The sequence below is a fragment of the Pan paniscus genome, chromosome 10 (genome assembly GCF_029289425.2).
Source record: "Pan paniscus chromosome 10, NHGRI_mPanPan1-v2.0_pri, whole genome shotgun sequence".
Lineage (NCBI taxonomy): Eukaryota > Metazoa > Chordata > Mammalia > Primates > Hominidae > Pan > Pan paniscus.
In genome coordinates, this window is record NC_073259.2 from 35,790,110 (window position 1) to 35,812,352 (window position 22,243).

At 39.8% G+C, this 22,243-nt stretch overlaps 1 long non-coding RNA gene across 1 annotated transcript in view; it reads right to left on the reverse strand.

The window, feature by feature from the left end:
- Positions 1–22,243, reverse strand: part of LOC134728475 (uncharacterized) — a 307,624-nt gene that overhangs the window by 261,882 nt on the left and 23,499 nt on the right. The window contains exon 2 of the long non-coding RNA XR_010108904.1: positions 13,994–14,049. This is a non-coding gene — a long non-coding RNA (uncharacterized LOC134728475). The remainder of the gene's footprint in view (positions 1–13,993; positions 14,050–22,243) is intronic.

Below are 22,243 nucleotides of genomic sequence, written 5' to 3' on the forward strand. Positions count from 1 at the left end.
TTGCAAGTGAGCCAAGATTGCGTTACTGCACTCCAGCCTGGGCGACAGAGCAAGACTCTGTCTCAAAAAAAAAAAAAAAATTGTATAGTTAAATGCCTTTATTTAAAAGAGGATTTTTAAGTCATTTGACTTTAAAATTCTAAAGAGGAGGACATATGGAACAAATATCTTTGTACTTCCTTAGGCACAACAAATATGACATGATCCCTTTTATTATTTTTGTATCCCTGTGGAAATGTTCAACACCAGAACTATGATTCAATTTAAGAGCCTTTAACCTTATTTCATGTGATTCTCTGCTGTTTGTCATTAAGACACTTCCGATTAAAGGTTTATTGACTCAGTGGATACTCTCTATTATATATTACTTTTTTAAAAGAGCAAAGCTAACTCATTAGTTAGAAACCAGCAAAGCATGCAAGTGCTTTGTTCAACTGACAAAAAGAGAGAGAACCAGTGGAAATTTACTGCTGGAAAGTATTATCACCAAAAGATATTCACTGAGCTGACAATTTTTGACATTTCCCATGTTCCTTCTGAAAATATTTGTGTTAGAATCAGACCTTTCAACATACCAAATCGCATCTGATTGATTTTCCTGTGATTTTTCAAACTCTGGAAACTGAAGTATAAGTAAAATGGGCAAAGTTTCTCTGAATCTTCACCACAGACCCATAGCCACACGAAGGATCTGACTCTTTCTTCAACCCTGACCCCACCACCAACACTATTAAGACTGTACTTAAGTAATAAAACTTGTGTAACTCGTGATTCTGAAGCCCTGAAGAAGTAGAGGCAAACAATCAAGGGATGTGACTAATAGCACTAACAATGCTAACAAAAATAGGCTTCATCTCTGACTGGAGGGGAATGGCTGGGTCTTCTCTCTTTCCAAGGCAGGTTAACTCAAATCCCTACTCCAACCATGCATTCTCTGTGGAGCCCCCAACCTTCCCTTGCTGCAGGAGCCTTGCTGTCTGCCATCTAAAGACCTAACATGATGCCATCCCTGGACGGCTCCTGCTTCCACAGCATCTACCCTAGATTTCTTCTCAAGACTTATTATTGCTGTTTCTGGGACTCAACTTGCCACCCCATTATCCTTCCTTCCATCAGAATGTCACTGCCCTCACTGAGTGGGGAAAATTCCCTTCTATGCTCCCAGATAGGGTGTCCTGTTTTGGAGTACGGATTTGCCCTTTTGAACCACAGGACCTTGCCAAGCAGACTATCTGAAGGCTTATATGTATTTGTTCCTCTGACAGGGGATACTGCGGGACATCCCTTCGGAACAAAGGACCCACTTTACAGCAGCTGCAGGCCTGATAGAGCAACAGAGCGGCCTTGGGGAGGCACTGCTGAGGCACCACCTTGGAGATGATGCTCAGTGAGAAGGGTGAGCATCTTCCAGGATGTAGTACCTACCTTAAAACAATCACCGTTATATGGTATTGTAGTCCCATAGATCCAGGAAGCATGGCCGGGAGGTAGTAGAGAGCCCTCATACAATTATTCTAGGTGATATGCCTGAAAAATTTGTACTTTCAAACACTGCAGCTTTAGGCTGTGTGCATCTAGAAGTACTGGTTCCCAGAATGGGAATGATTCTATCAGGAGACTTGGGTAGAGCCCTATTTAACATTAAGCTGCAGCTGTCACACAGTTTCTTTGAGTCTTCAGTGCCAAGAGACCAGTAGGCAAGGAAAAGGGTCATTAAATGGGCAAGAGTAACTAACCCTGATTATAAGGAGGAGCACAGGACTGCTTTTATACAATGAGGACAAGGAATAATATGATTGGAACCCAAATAATCCACTGGGCATTTCTTGGTACTTACCTACCCAATTTCAATGGAAAACAGAGATGTATAGCACCCATAGCCTGAGAAAGCTATGAGAACCAAGGGCTCAGAGCCCTGAAGGATGAGGATATGGGTCATCCTGCCAAGTAAGCCACGTAAAATTGCAGTAGTATTAACCATGGACAAGGAGAATCTAAAGTAAGTACTAGAGGAAGAAGAAGAGTATCAGTAGTGAGTTTCAGAAGCTACTGTGGCAAGAGGCTGAGTTGGTCCCACAAACCTTCCTCCTTTAACTTTCATAGGGAAACAAAAACAATCAGAATTTGGGGGAAGTAGTTGTTCTCAGATGTGGGGATCTTAGTATATAAAACCAATGGATCCAAATAACAAACTGTGGCAGATGGTGTGATGTCCCATCTAGACCCCTTCCTTTAAGACTGAAGCACTCATTCCCCTAGCTTCTGAGAATGCACGCTGATGACAGATTTAGGAATTGCCCTCATCCAAATTAAGCTGCCCCTCTTCAGGGTCAGCTGATATCCAAAGACTAATGAAGAGAGGTTTCGAAGGGCCAGCACCCTTGCCTTGACATGGCAGAACTCTGAGAGGTCATCCTACCACCAGCTCTCCTTGGGAGATGCTGAGGCCTCAGTCGCATCACCTCAATTCAACTTGTTCCTCTGCTCAGCCATGCTTTCCTCTCTCCTTTACAAATGCTGCTCAGCACTACTCAACGAATCTTCTGCACACAAATCACGGAATATATTCCCAGCAGAATTGAACCTAAAACAACCTCATAGGCCTTGGTTTCTGCAAGTGTAAAACTCATATAGCAACACCTACTTTACAAGGTTGCTAGGAAGAGTAAATGAAAAACCACATGTAAAACATTTAGCATAATGAGCAGTGCATGCAATGTTCAATAAGTGCTCATTCTAGTGGGTCCTGTTACGAGTTAATTCTTGGTTTGCATGTCAATAGTGACATCACTATCAAAAGAATCTAAAGCCTATGCTTTAGTGGCTCCTAAAACTTGCAATAAGAGGGCCTTTCATATTTCCCCTACCCTGTCTCCAATTCTAGTTCATCTTCAAGCCTGAATCTCCTAGTTCCCACTTCAAACCTCAAGGATTTTGTAGTGTCCATGGCTTTTCTCCTTAAGGATGGCAAGAAAAGAGTCACCATGTCCATGAAAGAAATGAATGAAAATTATCAGACCTAGACCTGAAAGAGAAATGAGTTTCAAATTAATTCTAACTTGATTTGGAGTACCATGGAGACTGTCAAATGAGAATTTGAAGATATGTTACTGACCTCGAGAAAATGAATGCCCAATTCTGAGCATTCTGTTCCTAACCTAGAAACTATGGAGTTGTCTTTGGAAGGATATCAAGTTGAGAGTTTTCTGTTCTCTGCATGCCTCAGAACTCTAGCTGAACAACTGACTCTGCTAAAAATGAATGGGCAGCCAGCCCCTCTTCTGTGGTCAGTCTTGTGTCCAGGTGAAGGCAAGGGGAGCTGGCTGCTTAACAGGAAATCCTCATGTCTTTCAGTTAGAACTATTCCCATCACCCTGTCCAGCCTTCTCCGCCACTCACCCACCAATCTGATATCCTCACTGTCTCCAGAGGAAACTACATTCCTGCCAGTCTTTGCTCACACCATGCCTTTCATGTGAGAAGGGCAAATGTTCTCCAGTGGACATCCTCCAGTGGGTATTCATATCCCTTGTCCCACCAACCATGAAATCAAATACAACAGCTGTTTATTTGGGCAGAGTAAGGACCCAGATCTCGTTTTTATACCATTCCTTTGCTAAAAGGAGCCAGAGGTTCTTAAAGAAATAGCTGATTCTAGAGCTTAGGGAAGGAAAGTAGAAAACAAGTCTGGAATATTTTGTTGTGTCAGAAAATGAAGAAGCACTCAAAGAAAAATGGGGGTATGTCAAAAACATATGGAATTCTGTTTTAGGGGTTCCTTCTGGTCAAATATGATAATTGAACATCAAATTGAGTATTGGCTTAATGAATTCTATATCATTGAGTAAGATAAAGAGCCAAGAGTCTGTATTGATAAAGAATTGATCTTTGTCTTTTCCTGAGGTTACAAAAATATTCCACATTTTCTCCTAAAACCTTTAAACTTTTAGAAATTAATTAAATCTTCCATCCACTTCAAATTTGTTTTCTGTGTATAATATGAAGTAAAGATTGAGATTCATTTTTTTCATATGTTTATTCAGCTGTTCCAATACATTTTTTTAAAATAACTATCTTTTTCCCATTAAACTAAATTACTTTGGTCCATGGTTTAACAAATCAGTTGACTATATGCATATATGGATGTATTTCTATCCTCTCTATTCTGCTCCATTTCTTTCTTGTTCTGTCCTTATGCTGCTACTACCCTCCTGTCTTAATTGTTGTAGCTTAATAAAAAGTTCTGAAATCAATAATAGGATAAGTTTTCCAGATTGTTTGGCTCCTTCCTTTCAGAGATATTTTGCCTCAATTTCCAGCCACCCCACAGTTCTAAACTTTGCCCTCAATTTTTTCAGATCAACAAGACTGTGACTTTCTCAAAAGCTTCCTGAGGACAGGAAGAAGCACCTTCAGAGAAGGAGCCTTATGTATGTGTATTTCACCCAGTGTGGTTTCTTCTTGCAGGGTTAAATCCCCTTCAGTTCTTGCTAGCTTGTGGTCTCTCTCCATCATCTATAATGGGTTAGTTTAATACAAGCTATTTGACCATGACTGAGAGTCTTGCCTTTACACTGGTTTTCAACACTGAATTTTGCGTCTGTGCTGACTGCTCCTATCAGCCCTACTTGGTGTTTCCTATCAGGTGGGTGAGCTAGGCACCATCCTCTGTTGTCCCTGCAGGTTTTTATTATTTCCCTATCTCTAGAAAATGTCAAGGTCTCCCCAGCTCTATCCCTAATGCACTCAACCACACCATGGCACCGTTGAGCTCCTTGCTGGCCATCTAGTTTCTGTCTACCATTATGCTTCCCTCAAGACTTATTCAGTACAATGGGGACAGAAGCAAAACAGTAAGTATCCATAAACATCCTGAAGAAAGGTGGAGGATCCAATGAAGGGTAGGAAGGAGGAGCAGGGATTTCAGCCACATCTGATGCAAATGGGTGGGCAGAATGGAGGTACTGGGGCCAGGGATACCAGGACTCAGAACAAAATCTTGCTTTCTAGACAAGAGCTATTTGTCAATGTCTGTTGGTATCGAAGAAAGCGTTTTTTACTCTATTGACACTGTCTCTTTTGCCCTCCCTGGGACCACTAATCCTTTAATTATTGCCAAGGGAACCAAAACTGTAATTACCCTTCTAGCAATCCTTGATTCTGTGGGTAGCTTGGACATCACAGTCATGTCAAATCTCCCTTCCCTACTATGGATTCCTTTGTCTCTTTTTCCTTCCAAGGTGGTAATTCTTATTTCTGAACCATCCCTATTATTAATCTTTTTCAATTTCTGCAAAAAGGCAAAACTATGCATTTTCTAATGAAAAGGAAACTGATCCTCTTTTGGAAATCATGCTTGTCTTTGAAAACTCTGCAGCTACTTCAGAGAGAAGGGTATGAAGAAAAAATAATCATTATAATCATCTTCAACTTCATGATTGCAGTTTAGTAAGATGTGAAGAGCTTCAGGTTATGAGACTTAGGTCAATTGTTTTGTTTATCAAAGAAAGATAAGGTAAGCCCTAAACAAATTCAGCTGCATGCTTTTGTCCCCCTGACCTTTCATTGAATGATACCAGTTGTCACTTTTGCTTGCAGACTGACATTAAAAAGGATGAAAATATTGCTTTCTTAGTACAGATTCCTATTGGCACAGCTTTTGTTCAGACTACGATGCTCTGACAAATTAGCCCAGGAAAACAGGGCAGGAAAAAACTGTCTTTACTTCTGCTTGTTATTGTCTTTAATATTACCAGAGCATTTATTGTTCCATATGCTCCCGGCTCTTTGCTCCTCATTAAAGAATGGGATCTGCATAGATTATTCAATGGTAAACACCTAACTAGATTGTAAACTGTCTGGGTGAGGAGCTTGTTTTAAATTCCCACAGCACTCAGCATACTTCTGGGCATGAAAATGCTCAGTAATTCTTCTTTGATTGTATAGTACACATGTTGTTCAATATTAATATTCTGTATTTGACCTCTGTTTCCCTGAGTGTCAAGGATCTGTACTAATTTTTGGCTAGTTCTGTCAATAACATTTTTTTTTTCATGAGTTTTGTAAATACAGCGGGAAAACCTTTAATAACTGTGGTTAATGGGTTATTATCTTGAGCTTTTCCTGTACACAGTAATCAAATTGAAGGAGATAAGGCCTTTTAGCAAACTCAAATCCTTGTAATAATACTTCACATTGTCAAAATAGCAATTTCTATTTCAGCACATTTAATGGTAAGAAACAATATTGATGAGTATGATGTTGTTTGGGGTGGTGATTAATGCCTTCCACATGCTTAACCAGCTAGAATTTGCTAAATAATTTCTAATTTTCCTTTGCTTTCCATACTCTGCAAATTAAAATAAGGTGTTATTACTTGGGGTGGGGATAGAGGAAATCTCTTAGCCTTACTGTCTTTGCTTGTAAAGGAGGAATAGTAACACCTGCCCACCCTACCTCTCAGATTTGTCATGAGGGTCAAATAGGATGATGCATGAGAAAATGATTTGTAAGCTGCAAAGCTTTGCACAAATTGAACTTGTTAGCATAATCTGGATTTTACATAGGTCAAAGCTTTATAAGGCAAAGATGCATTCTAAACTTGTAGGATGAACCATTTCTAAATCTTCAGCATGTATTGTGAACTATTTCTTCCAGTGCCACAGATCAATGATAATACTGCCTAGTCACTTATTTAATCTGACAGGAACCTAAACAAAAATAATTAAAAGCTGATCTACATACCACATATTCCTTATTGCTATATAGCACCTCACAAGCCAGTCAGAGATCAATTAATCAATGTTTTCCTCAATTATGGTCTGTCAGCAGATAAATCTACCAAACCAATCAAGGGTATTACAGGCCCATAGTTGTGCAGGAATGAATTTTGCAACCGCTGAGCCATTTCTCTTGAAAGGAAAGGGTGAGAAATGATTGTTTTGCCTCATCTTTTCTGCAATAATAGGAAGTTTCCAACTCATGAAAGGGTGTTATTGACAGTCACAGTAAGACGTTTGGAATCCACATGTAAACTTTGTGATGAACATGGCCCCGCACAGAGGACCTGAGACATTTTGAGGAGGGCCTTCTACGTTTCTTCTCCCAGCACATGAGGCAAGTGAACCCCACTAGTGTAGTTCTCTGTCAGTAAGAAAGAGCACAAAGTCCTGTTTCTGAACGAACATAAAAGAATGGATAATGTTGCCAGTAAGCTTGGGAAGGCATGGGATTCAAAGGTGAATATTTTTGTATGTTTGTGCATTATTTGTTTTGATGTATAAGACAATAAGACAAGCCAGGCACAGTGGCTCACACCTGCAATCCCAGCACTTTGGGAGGCTGAGGCAGGCAGATTGCTGGAGTCCAAGAGTTCAAGACCAGCCTGGACAACATGGCAAGGCCCCATCTCTACAAAAAATATAAATAAATAAGTAAATAAATAAATAAATAAATAAATTAGCCAAGCATGGTGGCATATGCCTGCAGTCCCAGCTACTCAGGAGGCTGAGACTGGAGGATCACTTAAGCCCAGGAGTTGGAGGCTGCAGTGAACAAAGATTGTTTCACTGCACTGCAGCCCGGGTGACAGAGCCAGACTCTGTCTCAAAAAAAAAAAAAACATAGCTAAGAAAGATAAGACAGTTTTCATTAAGCATGGAAACCATTTCAACTTTAAATGCAAACTTTTAAGGAAGGAAAGATTTTACTATTTTCTTCCTCTGACAAATATCTTTTATTGACACATTTCATTATTAATAAATCCCACCACACTTAGTTTTATTTTTTGTTTTCTTTTCTCCTTCTCTGAAAAATAATATAATAAGGGGAGAAGCCCAGGGACCTGACTGCTCAGCCAGACCTGGCCTTCACTGCACTGGACTCCCTAGCAACATGGGGCTCTTCAAGGCTTGTGTTCCCTTTGGGAATATAAGAAGCTTAGTGTACAAGGAACCTCTTCATTGGAAGCTTACCCAAAATAAGTTTTAATTTCTAAGTTTGCAGGCAGTGGATCCTGGGTAACTGTCATGGATTTAGCGGACCCTAGAAGAGTTGAAATCGTGAGTTCCCTACTTCTCCCTCTCCTTTTTCAGTCTATCCCTTTTTCCTAGATAATTTAATCTGTTATAATTTACAGCTAGAAATAGATTAAGGTTGTGCTTCCATCAGTGACTTTTCCAAACTTTAAAAAGTATCAGTATCTGGGTCCCACTCCCATATATCTAGCTGGTTTGAGGTGAGGCCTGGAAAGCAATATTTTTTAGAAACCCCCCACATAATTTCAATGTATGGCCAGGGTTGAGAACCACAGATTAGAATGTAACACGTAATGGATCCTGGAAAAATTACCTTTGCCTGGGAAAAGCTTTGATTTATGGGAATTCAGGCCTATATTGTAAATTAGTGCATTGCCACGTGTTTTTAGGAAATGTGCTTGAGTTTCCCAAATGTTGCAGGTATGGACTTTGCATTGAGGAGGTCCTCTGCATCTTGTTGCCCCTGTGGAACTTTGGAAAAGTGAAGTATATGAAAGAGTTGGAGTAAAATTAATCTACTTTCAGAGATTCAGAAGGAACTATAGATGCACCCATGGGTGCCCCAGGCAGAAGTGCCAAAGATGAGAATGAGATTCCAACCAGGCTGCTGAGAGAAGCCCCTTTCATGGATATTGAGAAAAATAAGAAAAAAGGAAAATTGAAAAGCAATTATTTTGAATTACTTTCTTACATCCTTGAGTATACTAATTTCTTTGGGGGAACAAGAAGAGATTCATTTTTGAGGGAAGGGGTTGATTTCTCCATGAGAACAAAGGATTAACTTAATAATGGGATATGAGGAGCCGAGGAGTTTGCCTGATTATATAATAAAGGCAGTATCTTGTCCTGGGTTACGTTTAATTAAAAGAATATTCTGTTATGTTTTGGAGGCTTCTGAAGAAAATAATTAAAAGATATTTATGAAGTGACTTGGAAATATGAACTGCTCACTACCTAGGTCTAGAAGATATACAAAAGCAATGATGACGACGTAGCAGTGCTTTTTCAAAGGCATACACAAGACATCTCACCCTGTGATTACCTTGCCCTTTAAGGGGAACAGTAACCTCTGAGATAAGTCATTGGATTAAGCAGTTTTCTGCAGGAGGAGCTCAAGATTCAGATATGGCACACAAAAGGCAGATTGTCTAACACAAATCGAGGACATCCAATTGGATCATAATACTAGGGAGTGGAGTTTTCAATGAAATAAGCAGTTTCTGTTTCTCTGTGTGTGTGTGTGTGTGTGATGCACGTGTGTGTGTGTCTCTCTCTTTGTCTCTGTCTCTGTGTCTCTGTGTGTGTGTGTATGCACGTGTGTCTGTCTCTCTGTCTCTGTATGTGTCTCTGTGTGTGTGTGTGTGTGTGTTTCTCTCTCTCTCTGTCTCTCTCTCTCTCTCCCCCAACCTCCTTTCTCTCATCCTCCCTCCCTGCCTTTGTCTCTCTCTCTTTGGCTTCATTTTTCTCTATCTTGGATCCTTACTTCTTCCTTTTGGTTTACTTTCTATTGCTTTTTCTCTATTTTACCTCTTCCCTTGGAGCAGGTGGACTATGAGCCAACTGTACAGATTCTCCAGAAAGAAAAATATTCTTCCTTCTGTTCCCCAAGTCCCAAAAGTTCAAGGGAGAACAGAGAAAAAGAAGCTTAGAATAGGTGACTGGAGTGTACTTTGTTGAAGGCTGCAAGCAGAACTCTCTTTCCCTTGGATTAATCTTTTGGACCACACAAAAGATAACAAAACTCCTGTCGAAGATGAAAGTTTGGCCCTGGGGAAAGAAGTCAAAAGAGTCCTTTGGCCTGTTCCTGGTCAAGGGTCTTGGGCTAGATGTACAAAGGGAGTCACTGAGGCTCCCCTTTCATTAGTTCCAGTTCACTGCGTTTGGAAACAAAATCTCTATCATAGGAAACTACAGAAATAGTGGGGCCAATTCCCCAGCTGAAACTGATTGTAGAGCTTCTTCAGAAAAGCCACAATATCAGCAGTGCTGGTTGAAAATGCAGAGATTGGGGCCATCTCTATTTATCTCCATAGGACATACAACAATTAGCAACCAATGTCAGTACCCTCTGCTTCACCACTATTTCTTTATTTCTTCTTCTTGGTCTCCTGGAGTCATTTAGTTTACTAAAGTGTATGCATTATGTTGCTTTCTTTGGTAATTAAATAAATGATATGACTGGTCTGTCTATCCTGATCAGCATATCTTTTCTGTGCACTGGTCAGAGCCACATTTTTTACCTAAAATACCTAAAAAGACTGTAATTTTTATGAAAATGCAAGATTTTTCATATGTTCTACATGAGGATATCTGAAACTTGACACATACTGTGGTGTTGGCTCAAATAAAGAAATAAAGCCCAATATTCTTGGTGAGTTGCAAATGACCACTGATTTGCAGAATCTGATATTGTTCTATTACACTTGATTTTTAAAAATCAATTTTATTTTCCTGAGTTGTGCATTAATAATAAGGTGAAAGCAATGTTTTGTTATGTTTTTTACTCCTTTGTTTTAATGCACTCACATTTTATTTATTTAATTTGTCATTCTGTACCTCTGAGTAGAATAAAGGCAGATATTTCTTATGATACTATAGACTAAATTACAAATGACTCCGACCATTAACAAATGAGAACATTGCAGTTATTTTACTACAATGTGATTTAATTTCCCTTTCCAAATGTTTGTGTTACAGCCCAGCTCTTCAGGAAAGAGCACAGAGTCCATTTAGATAAGTTCAGCAGCCCAGACTTTCATTTCACATGGGCAAAGATGAAGACACAGTCACTCAAGACTAAAAATGAGGCACAAATGGAAAGTTAGACAATATAGTTCTCCAGCAGGTTCTCTTAGAAAAATTATGATATTTGAATGTATTCCAAATTCAGAGATTGAAATGTCAAGAACTGTTAAAGGTCTGAGGTTTTTCCCTATGTATAAGTTAAGAAGTTAACCAGCTACAGTTTCATAGACCCTGGGGCAGACAAATCGAGACTCTTGGGTTGGTGATAAAGTGTATAACTCATAACTCATAGCATGGCAAGCATCATGAGCTTCATGTTCACGCCAGTCACCCTCTCTATCCCAGCCCTCCAGCTGCATGGAGCTAATGTGGAGCAGTTGAGGTAGATGCTGAGTGTGCAGTGAGTTTGTGTTACACAGCTGAGGAATCCTGGGCTTAGGAATCCAATTATTTTGTAATGTACTGCCAGCAAACCTACCCTGAACTTTGCCCCAAAAGGACACAGTATTATTATGGAAAGGAAGCCAATCTGCTCTCTGCTCCATAGAAAAACACTATCCCTATCTTCCAAGGCTGTTCTCCCTCCAAAAAACATCCTTGAAAAGATAATTCAGAGCAAAAGGTTGTCATTGCTTCTGCTAACAAGACATGCAGAGAGAGAGATCCATAGAGAATTGTCCCCCAACATGAAGGTTACTATAAAGCATCCCATCAAAGTCTGTTCCAGGTCACATACTAGTGAGTGATAGCACATCTGTGTTTATTCCCTGATAATCCATCTCCTACCAGTTAGACTATGAACTCCTAGAAGGAAGAGATGGTTTGGTTCATCTTCATATCTCCAGGGCATAGCCTAAAACCCTGAACCTAGCAAGTGCACAATAAATCTTTAATAAATGAGCAAATGATTGGAGCTACATAGCAAAATTTACTTTATGGTCTATCTGCAGAAGTAAAATATGTCACATTAGGGAGAAATTAATTTTAATATTCATTCATTATTATATTCAGGAATAAACTGATCCTTAATAGATATGGGTACCCATGGGTACCAAAGCCTCTAGACAAAAGTTTTCATTAAATTTTGCTGAAAAAGCTATTGTATGATTATGCTTTAGAATAAGGAGCTTTTTCCAGGCAAAATGATTAATTAGTGTATTGTGAAAGTAACTAAAATAATTCCTTGGCCTTGGTATCATCTCAGTATGTATGGAATCATCTTAATGGAAGGTAGCTAAATTAAGCAAGTCTCATATGGTTTTGTGTAATCACCAAAAGAAACACTAAATGGCCACTAGGAGAATAAATCAGAACATTTCAACATCAAGTCTTCAAATTTTGACCCTTGCCTCCCAAGACTCTGCTGGTCTCTTAGACTTAGTTTCCATTCTTCTGGATCATCTTAAGGATATATGGATGATGATACTCACCATGTGTATAAAACAGGCAGGTCTTAAAGTCTTCATGTTTTAAGGCAGCTACTAAAATGATGCTGGAACTCAGAGACCAAAACTGAGAATGACTCTGAAGGTGCTGGCCCAGGGAGCAGGCAGGAAGCCTAAGACTCTGGATAGGTTATGGCTCCCAGGATGGGCCCAGAAACAGGATGGCAGCAAAGAGAACACCACATAGACCTATGAGTGCATTTATAATGTGTTTAATGGACTTAAATGACATGCCACAGTAACGTTCATCCTGGAGTTGTCAATAATCAAACCAATGAGGGGCAGGAATCCCATTTGAAAATACCACACTGACTTAGAGTAGATCTGTGGTCAAGGTCCAGCACCTCTGTTGACCTATGTGAGCTTAGGTTAGCTACATACTCTATAAAATTATCTGTAGTAATACCCACCCCACAGGACTTCTTTAGGTATTAAGTGAATTAATATATGTGAAAGGGCTTCACATGCCATGATATGAACAGTGGTTGCTATCAATGCTACCTAGAAGTAGTGTAATAGCAGCTTGATTGGGTTGGTGGCATGACAGAATAGACCTGTTGTACCCAGCTCCAAGCCTTTCACTGAAAAATAACCCAGACAATTAGGATGGCTGGTAAAAATGATAGGAGTACAAAAGTTTTAAAGTAAGAACTAATCAGATATTTCTTTGTAAATATTTTAATAGTCTGAGGATTAAATGTAATGTTTGGGCTTTGTGATTTTCAGATTGCATAGAGGCTAGGCTTCCAGAATGGTAACGGGCTTGACTTTTTTCTTTTAAATTAACTTTTGAGCAAATCTGTACTCCTAAAAGCCTATCACCCTACATTAAGCCACCAGTTTAAGCACAAAGGCTCCTCAAGGATTTTTTTTTTTTTTTTTTTTTTGGCTCATGACTTCCTATTTTAGACTTTCTTACCTCCACTGAAATCTTGGGAACACATAAATGAGAGATCACAAGACAATAACTTTAATCCCTGTGTGTAATTATAACTCTAAATATAAATAGCATTTGTTCCATTACTGTAAGTGGAAAAACTTTTGTGGAGATCCTAAATGATGATTATCTTTTAAATGACTTTTCTTAAATGTGCGGAACAAATAGGGTGTGATGGATTGGAAAGAAATTCTTTGACTCATCTAAAAAATTCAATCTGCCCATCACTCCACCTTTTAATATTTCTCCAAGGATGTAAATTTTTCTTGAGTGCTTAGCAAAGTGCCTAACACACAGTGTGCAATTAATAAAAGTTGAATGAAAGGAAGAGAGGAAGAGGGAGAGAGAATGAGGGAGGAAAGAAGGAAAGAAGAAACTGAGGAAGAAAAGAAAGTAGTAACGAAAGAAATTAAGAGGAATGAGGGAGAGAGAAAAGAAGAAAGTTAAGAAGAAAACAGGAGAGAAGGAAAGAGAGAAGGAGGGAAGAGAGAAGAAAGGGAAGAAGGGACTTAATGAGGGAAGGAAGGAGGAAAGAATGAAAGGAGACAGGAGAAAGGAAGAAGGGAAGGAAATCATTTGAAAGGAAGTAAGAGATGGAAAAAGGGAAGCATGAAGGAAGACAAAGGAAAGAAAGAAGAAAAGAGGGGAGGAGGAAAACGTAGAATGCTAAAAAAAATGCAAACTTAAGTTATCCATCATGAAAGTTGGTTTAAACTCAAGCATAAAATGGCCTGGCACACCATGAATTATCCCACTGAGGTCAACCTAAAATATCCTAGAACAAAGCAGGACATTTAGACTGATCTTTTTTAGTCAGTCATTTGACATACCTGTATATGTGAATGCAACAAACACATCTCACAGTTATTCCATCCCGAGGCTCAATCTGTGGGGAAAAGAAAGAGAGATCAGACTGTTACTGTTTATGTAGAAAGAAGTAGACATAAGAGACTCCATTTTGTTCTGTACTGAGAAAAATTCTTCTGCCTTGAGATGCTGCTAATCTGTAACCCTACCCCCAACCCTGTGCTCGCAGAAACATGTGCTGTGTCGACTCAAGGTTTAATGGATTTAGGGCTATGCAGGATGTGCTTTGTTAAAGAAATGCTTGAAGGCAGCATGCTTGTTAAAAGTCATCACCACTCCCTAATCTCAAGTACCCAGGTACACAAAACACTGTGGAAAGCAGCAGGGACCTCTGCCTAGGAAAGCCAGGTATTGTCCAAGGTTTCTCCCCATGTGATAGTCTGAAATATGGCCTTGTGGGAAGGGGAAGACCTGACCGTCCCCCAGCCCGACACCCGTAAAGGGTCTGAGCTGAGGAGAATTAGTAAAAGAGGAAGGCCTCTTTGCAGTTGAGATAAGAGGAAGGCATCTGTCTCCTGCCTGTCCCTGAGCAATGGAATGTTTCGGTGTAAAACCCAATTGTATGTTCCATCTACTGAGATAGGAGAAAACTGCCTTAAGGCTGGAGGTGAGACATGCTGGCGGCAATACTGCTCATTAATGCACCAGATATGTTTATGTATGTGCACATCAAAGCACAGCACATTTTCTAACCTTGTTTATGATACAGAGACATTTGTTCACATGTTTTCCTGCTGACCCTCTCCCCACTATTACCCTATTGTCCTGCCACATCCCCCTCTCCGAGATGGTAGAGATCTCGGAGAGATCCATCAATAAATACTGAGGGAACTCAGAGACCGGTGCTGGCCCGGGTCCTCCGTATGCTGAGCGCGGTCCCCTGGGCCCACTTTTCTTTCTCTATACTTTGTCTCTTGTGTCTCTTTCTTTTCTCAGTCTCTCATCCCACCCGATGAGAAACGCCCACAGGTGTGGAGGGTCAGGCCACCCCTTCATCAATCAATTCTTTCTCCCACCATACTTCTAACTCCCTCTTTGCCCTACCTCTCACTCCATAACCGTCTACCCAATGCCTGAGGCTTACTCCATTCTGAGGCCTCATCTTGTCTTTGGGCCTTAGGTAAATATTGAGTGAGGTGGTCAGTTGGGGTTAGAATGCCAAGTGACCTCAATATTTAGTAGTTTAAAATTTTTAATGTTAAAGAGTGTCTAAAAAATACTATATAAAACTGTCATGGCATCAAAAGCTGTACCCTTCAAAATGGTAGCATTAAATGGGCTATGTCCAATTGTCATGTACCTGTTACTGAGGGCTCTTGCTTTCTACTGGGTTCATGTTTTCACCATCAATGACCAATAAGGACAATGACCAACATTAGTAAGGTTTTCATCATCAATGACCAACAAAATGATCAAAGAAGACAAGAAATTTAATCTTGTATCTGGTTTGGGGGAGGTCCTGGCAATTTTTAATTGGCTTCCTATTGGTCAGCAATTCTAAACTGGTACCAATTTAATCAGGCCTTTGGCTTACAGAAAGTATCATCTATTTTAGAACATCAGAGCAATTGAGGGTGATTTTGTTTTGGTTTTTGTTTCTTTATCATAAAATAAAGAATGCACTATTCCCTTTTATGAGCCCTTACTCCACACAAATGCACCTTCATCTGAAGTCTTGAAAAGAAAGCATTGGCTTTACTATAGAAGACCTGCTATGATACCTAATTGATGAAGTTACACACCATTCCCCACCCTTGTATCTCTTGATCCTTCTCTCCTCTGGGCCTCGTTTGTTGGTTGTGTAATTGCATCCTGTCTTCCATAATTTCCACATTCCCTTCCCTAATCTTCTTTTAACCACTCATTGTAGCACCAGGTCATTAGCTCTTTGCTAATCTCCTCTGATGCATATTGACATGCCCTTCCCTTCATCTTTTCAAACATATCTTTTTTTTTTTTTCTTTTTGTGAGAGAATCACATTCTTTGTCCAGGCTAGAGGGCAGTGTCTGGAATTACAGGAATCAGCCACACATGGCTACTTTTATTATTAGTAGTAGTAGTATTAGTATTATTATTATTGTTGTTATTATTATTATTTTAGAGGTGGGGTCTCACTATGCTGTCCAGGGTGGTCTCAAACTCCTGGTCTCAAGTGATCCTCCAGCCTCAGTCTCCTGAGTCACTAGGATTACAGGCATGAGCCATAGCACTTGCCAACATCTTCTCATGTTCTTTGCTCACCTCTTTAGCCCTCTTCCTATACCTAAGAGCATAAGCCCAGGACCTTTTTGGCCTCCTAAGGTTTAAATTTCCATTTTTTTTCAAATATTTTTGATATTTTCCTGAGCTTTCAGAAAACTAGTCACTGTTTCTTCTGCCCTGGGTTTATTCTAATTTTTACTTCCATTTTAGCTTTCATTTATTCAACAAAATGATTCCTACTATGTGCAGAATTCTGCCTATACAATTTCCATACCAACTATATCAACAACAGATTCCTATGCATCACCATATCTAAACTTGCCATTTCTTGATTCTTGACATACATTTTCTGGGTACAAGGTAAAAGTTATGGGAAGAAAGCCCTTCCTACAGTTACAACAGATATTTCAATTCCCTGGAACATAGCTCTGTTAATGTAGCAAGTATGTCAGGAATGTGTGAAGTTAACACTGTGCATGCAGTGTTCCCTCTTGCTGCTGAAAGAATGGGAAATTTGGGGGAGCTGAGCGAGGAAATTCATCCTGAAATGACTGGCACAACTCCACAAATTCTTTCAGAACAACCATTCCTCTATAATAGAATATAACGCTGATTGAGCTTCAAAGGCCAAAACAATGACAAAAATAATCGGTATAATATCTTAATTTCATTAAAAATTACCTAAATCTGTGATTGCTAGATTGCTTTTCCAATTTCAGTCATGTAGCTCCTGTGAGCATAGCGGAGGACAGTTTTTAATAAAAGGCTTAAGAGAAAAGGAAAGAAGGAAAACAATCCAAGCAAGAGAAAAAGTTAAGGACTATGAAATCTGGTTATAGTTTATGCTGACAGATCTTTATTTTGGATTGTGCTGCATTGACTTGTATGACAAATGTAGTTTACGATTGTCTCCATTTAGGAGATTTTTATTCTCTCTTTAAGAGTGTGAGGCAGCTAAGCTAATTGCTTTTGCAATTCAAGAAGAGGAATGTTTAGGTCAGATCTCCAAAATAACTCTGAAATTCAAAAAATAGAAAGCATAAAACATAAAAACCTACCTCACCAAAAGGACAATTTGGGGTGCATGCAGGAACACTTTGTACTTTTGCTGAGTTCAGAAAAAAATCATTTAGAGGGTGACTATGAAGTGCAGTAGTGAACCAGCAGCTTAGTTAACTTGCTGGCTGGAGGACACACCTGCTCTTGCTGCAGCTTTTATCCTTCGCATCCCTCATCCCCAGGCCCAGAACGCCAGGCCAAAGCATTTGCGGAAGTGCTCCACTGCCATCTACAGGAGCTGTCGCACTCACACGCGATATCCTAGGTCAGGTCACACCACTCTGTACAACTTGTTTTGTGTGCTATCTTTACTAGGAGACCATAGTTAATTTTTCATTAAGAGTAATCACTCTGTGAAAAGCCTAGGTCATTGTTTAATTAGTATCAGCAATAAATGGGCTAAATAACCTTAAGGGGCATATTTCTTTGTTGTAGGCAAGCTGTTTTTAAATCCAGTGCATTCTCTTTTAAATAAATAAATCAGTAATTCATCTACTGTATTGTTCACTGTCAGTGCAGGATCATACAAGCAAAAGCACTCATCTAGTAGCAGAATATTTTCCTTGCCCTTAGTTTCTAAAATATTCTCCAAATAAAGAGTTCATTTTTTTTTTCAAAAACAAATAAAGTCAAGTGAGTAGGATTCCTCTTTTTAAAAGAAAAGCACACTGGTATGTTTAGTATTTGAAACATGATTAGAGGTTCCTATCTCTACAGCACAGCTTACCTCAAGGAAGTTTACCTAGAGCGACTCCCCAGATGATGGTTTTGGGTTTATTCAGCAGGTGATGCCCCATGCAGAGAGAAATACTGAGTTATTCTAGAGAACAGCCCCCTACAAATGTATTTCTAGTGTTTATTTATATTGGAGCTCCCTTAGACATAGAATAAATTTTTCATGAGACCAAAGATGACCAATAAACACAGAAAAGCTCAGTATCAAATCAAACAATAACTCCCATGCTGGTTTAGATGGTATTGTCTCTGCTTCAATAGTAAGTCTGCATGTGTCGTTTGATAAATCACAGACAACAGTATGCTTAACCATTCCAGATCCTCTCCTTTTTTCTCTGCACTAACAAACACTCTGAAGACAATGATTTTAAAGCATTTCAGAAGCACGCTTAAAACAATAAGGAAGGCACAGAAAATGTGAGATTTCTTTCCCTGATTTCCGGTTGATTGACCGCAATAGCACTGCTGACTTATTGAAAATGATATGAAAATCAAAAGGATAATTAGAGCTTATTTCTACTCGAAGCAGCAGCCTGAAATTTCCATTGAATTTACACAAATTGGAGAAAAATCAGACTTGACATTATCTCATCCTGAAATTTCTTGCCCATACCATGAGGGTCCATCTTCTTAGCTGGGGCTGGGGAGGTGAAGGAAGGGCTGTGACGTCATGTAGGTTTATTACTGCTGCATTCCACCATTGTTTTTCTTCCCTTTGTTTCATCTTTCTTATGTTTAAATTTATTTTATTTTGTCCTATTATTTTCATCTATGAAAGGAACTCTAAATCCTTTTTAGGATGAAGCGAGAATAAAAATAAATAGGTATATAAATTTTGTTCCTGCAGTTTATGATCATCATTACACTTTCATTCTTAACCTCTCTCTAGAACCCTGTGGATCTGTCCAAATGGACAAGACCAGTGTCGTCGATTATGAGCCCAGGAACTGGCTGTGATTGCCCCTGTGCGCCTCACTGTGCAGTTTCCCTGCCGAGGTGGAAGGTTGTGTGTGTAGCCAGCTCACCACGTCCCCTGCACAAGGAGCTTTAGCAAGACCATCAAAAGCACAGATTCTTCATCTGTATATTACTTCCTCGGGGCTACCATAACCAATTACCACATACCCAGTGACTTATAACAATAGAAATTTATTCTGTCACAGTTCTGGAAGCCAGAAGTCTAAAACGAAGGTGTTCTCAGGGTCATGCTCTCTCTAAAGCCTCTGGGAGAGGATCCTTCCTGGCCTCCTCTAGCTTCTGGCAATGCCAGCAATTCTTGGCCTTCCTTAACCTGCAGATGCATCACTCCCATCTCTGCCTTCACCATCACATGGCCTTCTCTTCTATGTCTCTGTCTTCACGTGATGTTTTCTCTCTGTGTCTGTATCCCACTACCTTCTTCTTAGAAGGACATTTATCCTTGGATTAGGGTCCACCCTGATCCAGTATGACCTCATCTTAACTGGATTACACCTGCAAAAGACCCTACTTCCAAATAAGGTCACATTCTGAGGTACCAGGTAGGCATGAATTTTGGGGGAACTCTACTTACCTGGAGTAATAGTACCTATTTAGCTGTGGTGACACATACGTAGTAGTCTGAGTGCCACATACTGAGCATGAATGTACTGATAGCTCTTATTAAAAACAAACTATACTTTGACTTCTCATAACTTTGTCCACAGTAATGATTTTTCCATCAGGAGTACAAACTCAAAGTGTCTTTTGTTGTTGTTTTTATTTGCGTGCGTTTCTTTTTAAAGAAATCTCTGGTTTATTTTGGATATTTTGTTTTGTTTTTGTTTTCCGAAGCAAAAAAGATCAAGGTGTTGTGTTTACATATACTAAGCAGGATACTTCTTTACGGAAGACAGGGAGCTTCATTACGTACTTTGACACTCCCAGTGGAAAGTTGGGTTGGGTGGATGTGCGATACAGAGAGGTTAGGTTACCAGATGCCTGCCAGATGCTAGAAGTATCTGTTTTGGGACTTAGCAGTTCTTAAGTCTGAATGGCTTGGGCCCTTCTCGGAATTCCATCCACATGCACCTTCTTCTCACTTGCTTTCCTTTTGCTTCTGGGCACCATGGGTAGTACCCTTTTATTCTCCCTCCCCATCCATTAATCCAGAGAAGCTTGCAAAAGCCTAAAGCATAAGATGCAGCAAAGCTAACATGAAAAGACATGTCAGATACAATTCAGAGCAACACCAACTAATTATTAGACTCCAGCAGATTCAAAACAGAACCTCCACTGAGAGAGAGAAATAAGATTATTCTATCCATTTGATGTTCTTGTTAACCTAATAGCCTTTCTTACCATCACTCATGCTCCGGAGAATTTTGGCGTGGAATGAATCTTGGATGTTACACTCTTGCCTCATTTAAAGAGAACCAGCTCTAGCTTTACCAGGGTTTACAAACAATTATAGTTTTAAACTATTTTAAAGCCTGTGTTTTCCACCATTAGGTGTTTACAGAATTTCTTCGGCCAGGATAAAGTCCCACTGCATTCAATACACACCAATGTGTGTCCATTCTCACACCCTGGAAGTCATTTCAGAGCACGTAGACGGCATGTATGTGCTGGTATGTGTTGCCAGTGTGTCTATGAGCTGCACAGGCCATGCAGAAGACATCTGTAAACACAGTCTGTTTTCCCACCACATTCTTGCTCTCTGAGTCAGCGGCACACATATGGCAGGAAGAACTGGAACATTCTTCTTTTAAGGGGTAAATTTGGAACCAAGAGTTGATGTTTCTCCATCTGTGTGGCAGTGGAAGACATTTAAAATAAATACAAGCTCTTGTAATCTAAGCCAGAACCAGGGAGGAACAGGATAATGCTGAGACTTATAACTAAGAAGTGGTAAAAATCAGAGTTCTGTTAAGAACAGAAATAGCCTTTCTTCATATGAGAGAAGGCCATGTATCTCTAACAGAAAGAAGTCCTCACTTCAGCTAGAGGTACCACCTTGTAAATAAACCAGCATGAATCAGCCTCTTGCCCCTGGCTGATGAGAACAGGAAACAATTGGAATATTTCACCCTGAAGTTAAGGAAGCTTCTGCCTCAGGTCCCTGCACCTGCTCAGAGTCTCATGAGGGCTGTGAGGTGCTAGGAAGTGTGAAGCATTCTAGGTGGTAAGGAGAAGCCAGGTGGCAATCAGAGAGCATTTTGATGTAAGCATTTCTGGTAAATTGCTTTAAAAAGATCTAAAGAATTGCTGGGCCACCAAGACTCTAGTAATTAATTGAGAATTCTTTTATCGTTCAATCATTTACCTAATTTTTAATTCATAATTTTGTCTTCTTTTTCTAGAACAAAGAGGGAGCCTCAAAACTGTATATACTCTTGACCACACAAAAGCTGGATATGCCCTTGGCTCTCTCAGGGAGCCAGAGCCCCACCCCTCTTTCTGGAATTAGCACTGATTTAGGAGAGGCAAACAACCACGGCTGGAGGTAGGCAGGCCAGTGGACTTTCTCCTACTGTTGGATATAGTTGAGTTTCCCAGGTGAGGGTTTGAAGTATTTGACTGCAGGCCATATAAAAAGATATGTGTAAAGAAGGTGGTGATTGAGGAGAGAGGACATTCACCCAGTAGACTCTTCTTCAAAGCCCTAAAACTATAGGCTCACTCCCTGCATGGACCAAGAATTAAGTAAAACTATTCCTTTCACAGTCATTAGAGCTCTAAATAATCCTTCATGAAGAAGCTGTGAGCATTCCCCATAGTACTTGTGGCCGAGGCAGGAGGTCCTCAGAAAGGGATGGTCATGAATCCTAAACTAGTGTGGGGATTCAGGGAATGTGGGGCTAGGAATAGATGAAAAATGAATTCCTAAACAGATTTATAATTGGCTTTTGGTCACAGCAAGAGCCTTTCATGGCTCCTGTAGCTAAGAAAATACCCAAGAAAGAGAAACACAAAGAATTAATTCCCTATCCTCCATCCTCCCAAATGTTAACAATAAACACTCCTTTTGAGATTAAAAGTACGGGCTGTGCCACACCCACGTTGCATTTATATGATTGGAGGACATTCCCTGCTGGCTTCATGCCAAGGAAAATGACTGCAAAAAACACCTAAACTTTCAATTACAACCCAGGTGGTGATGATGAGGAGCTCTAGTAGGAGACAAAATGAGTGAGCTTTGCTCTGAAACATGCCTGTAAAGATTGGGGCTGCTTATTGTCAAAGTAAATTTCTTCTA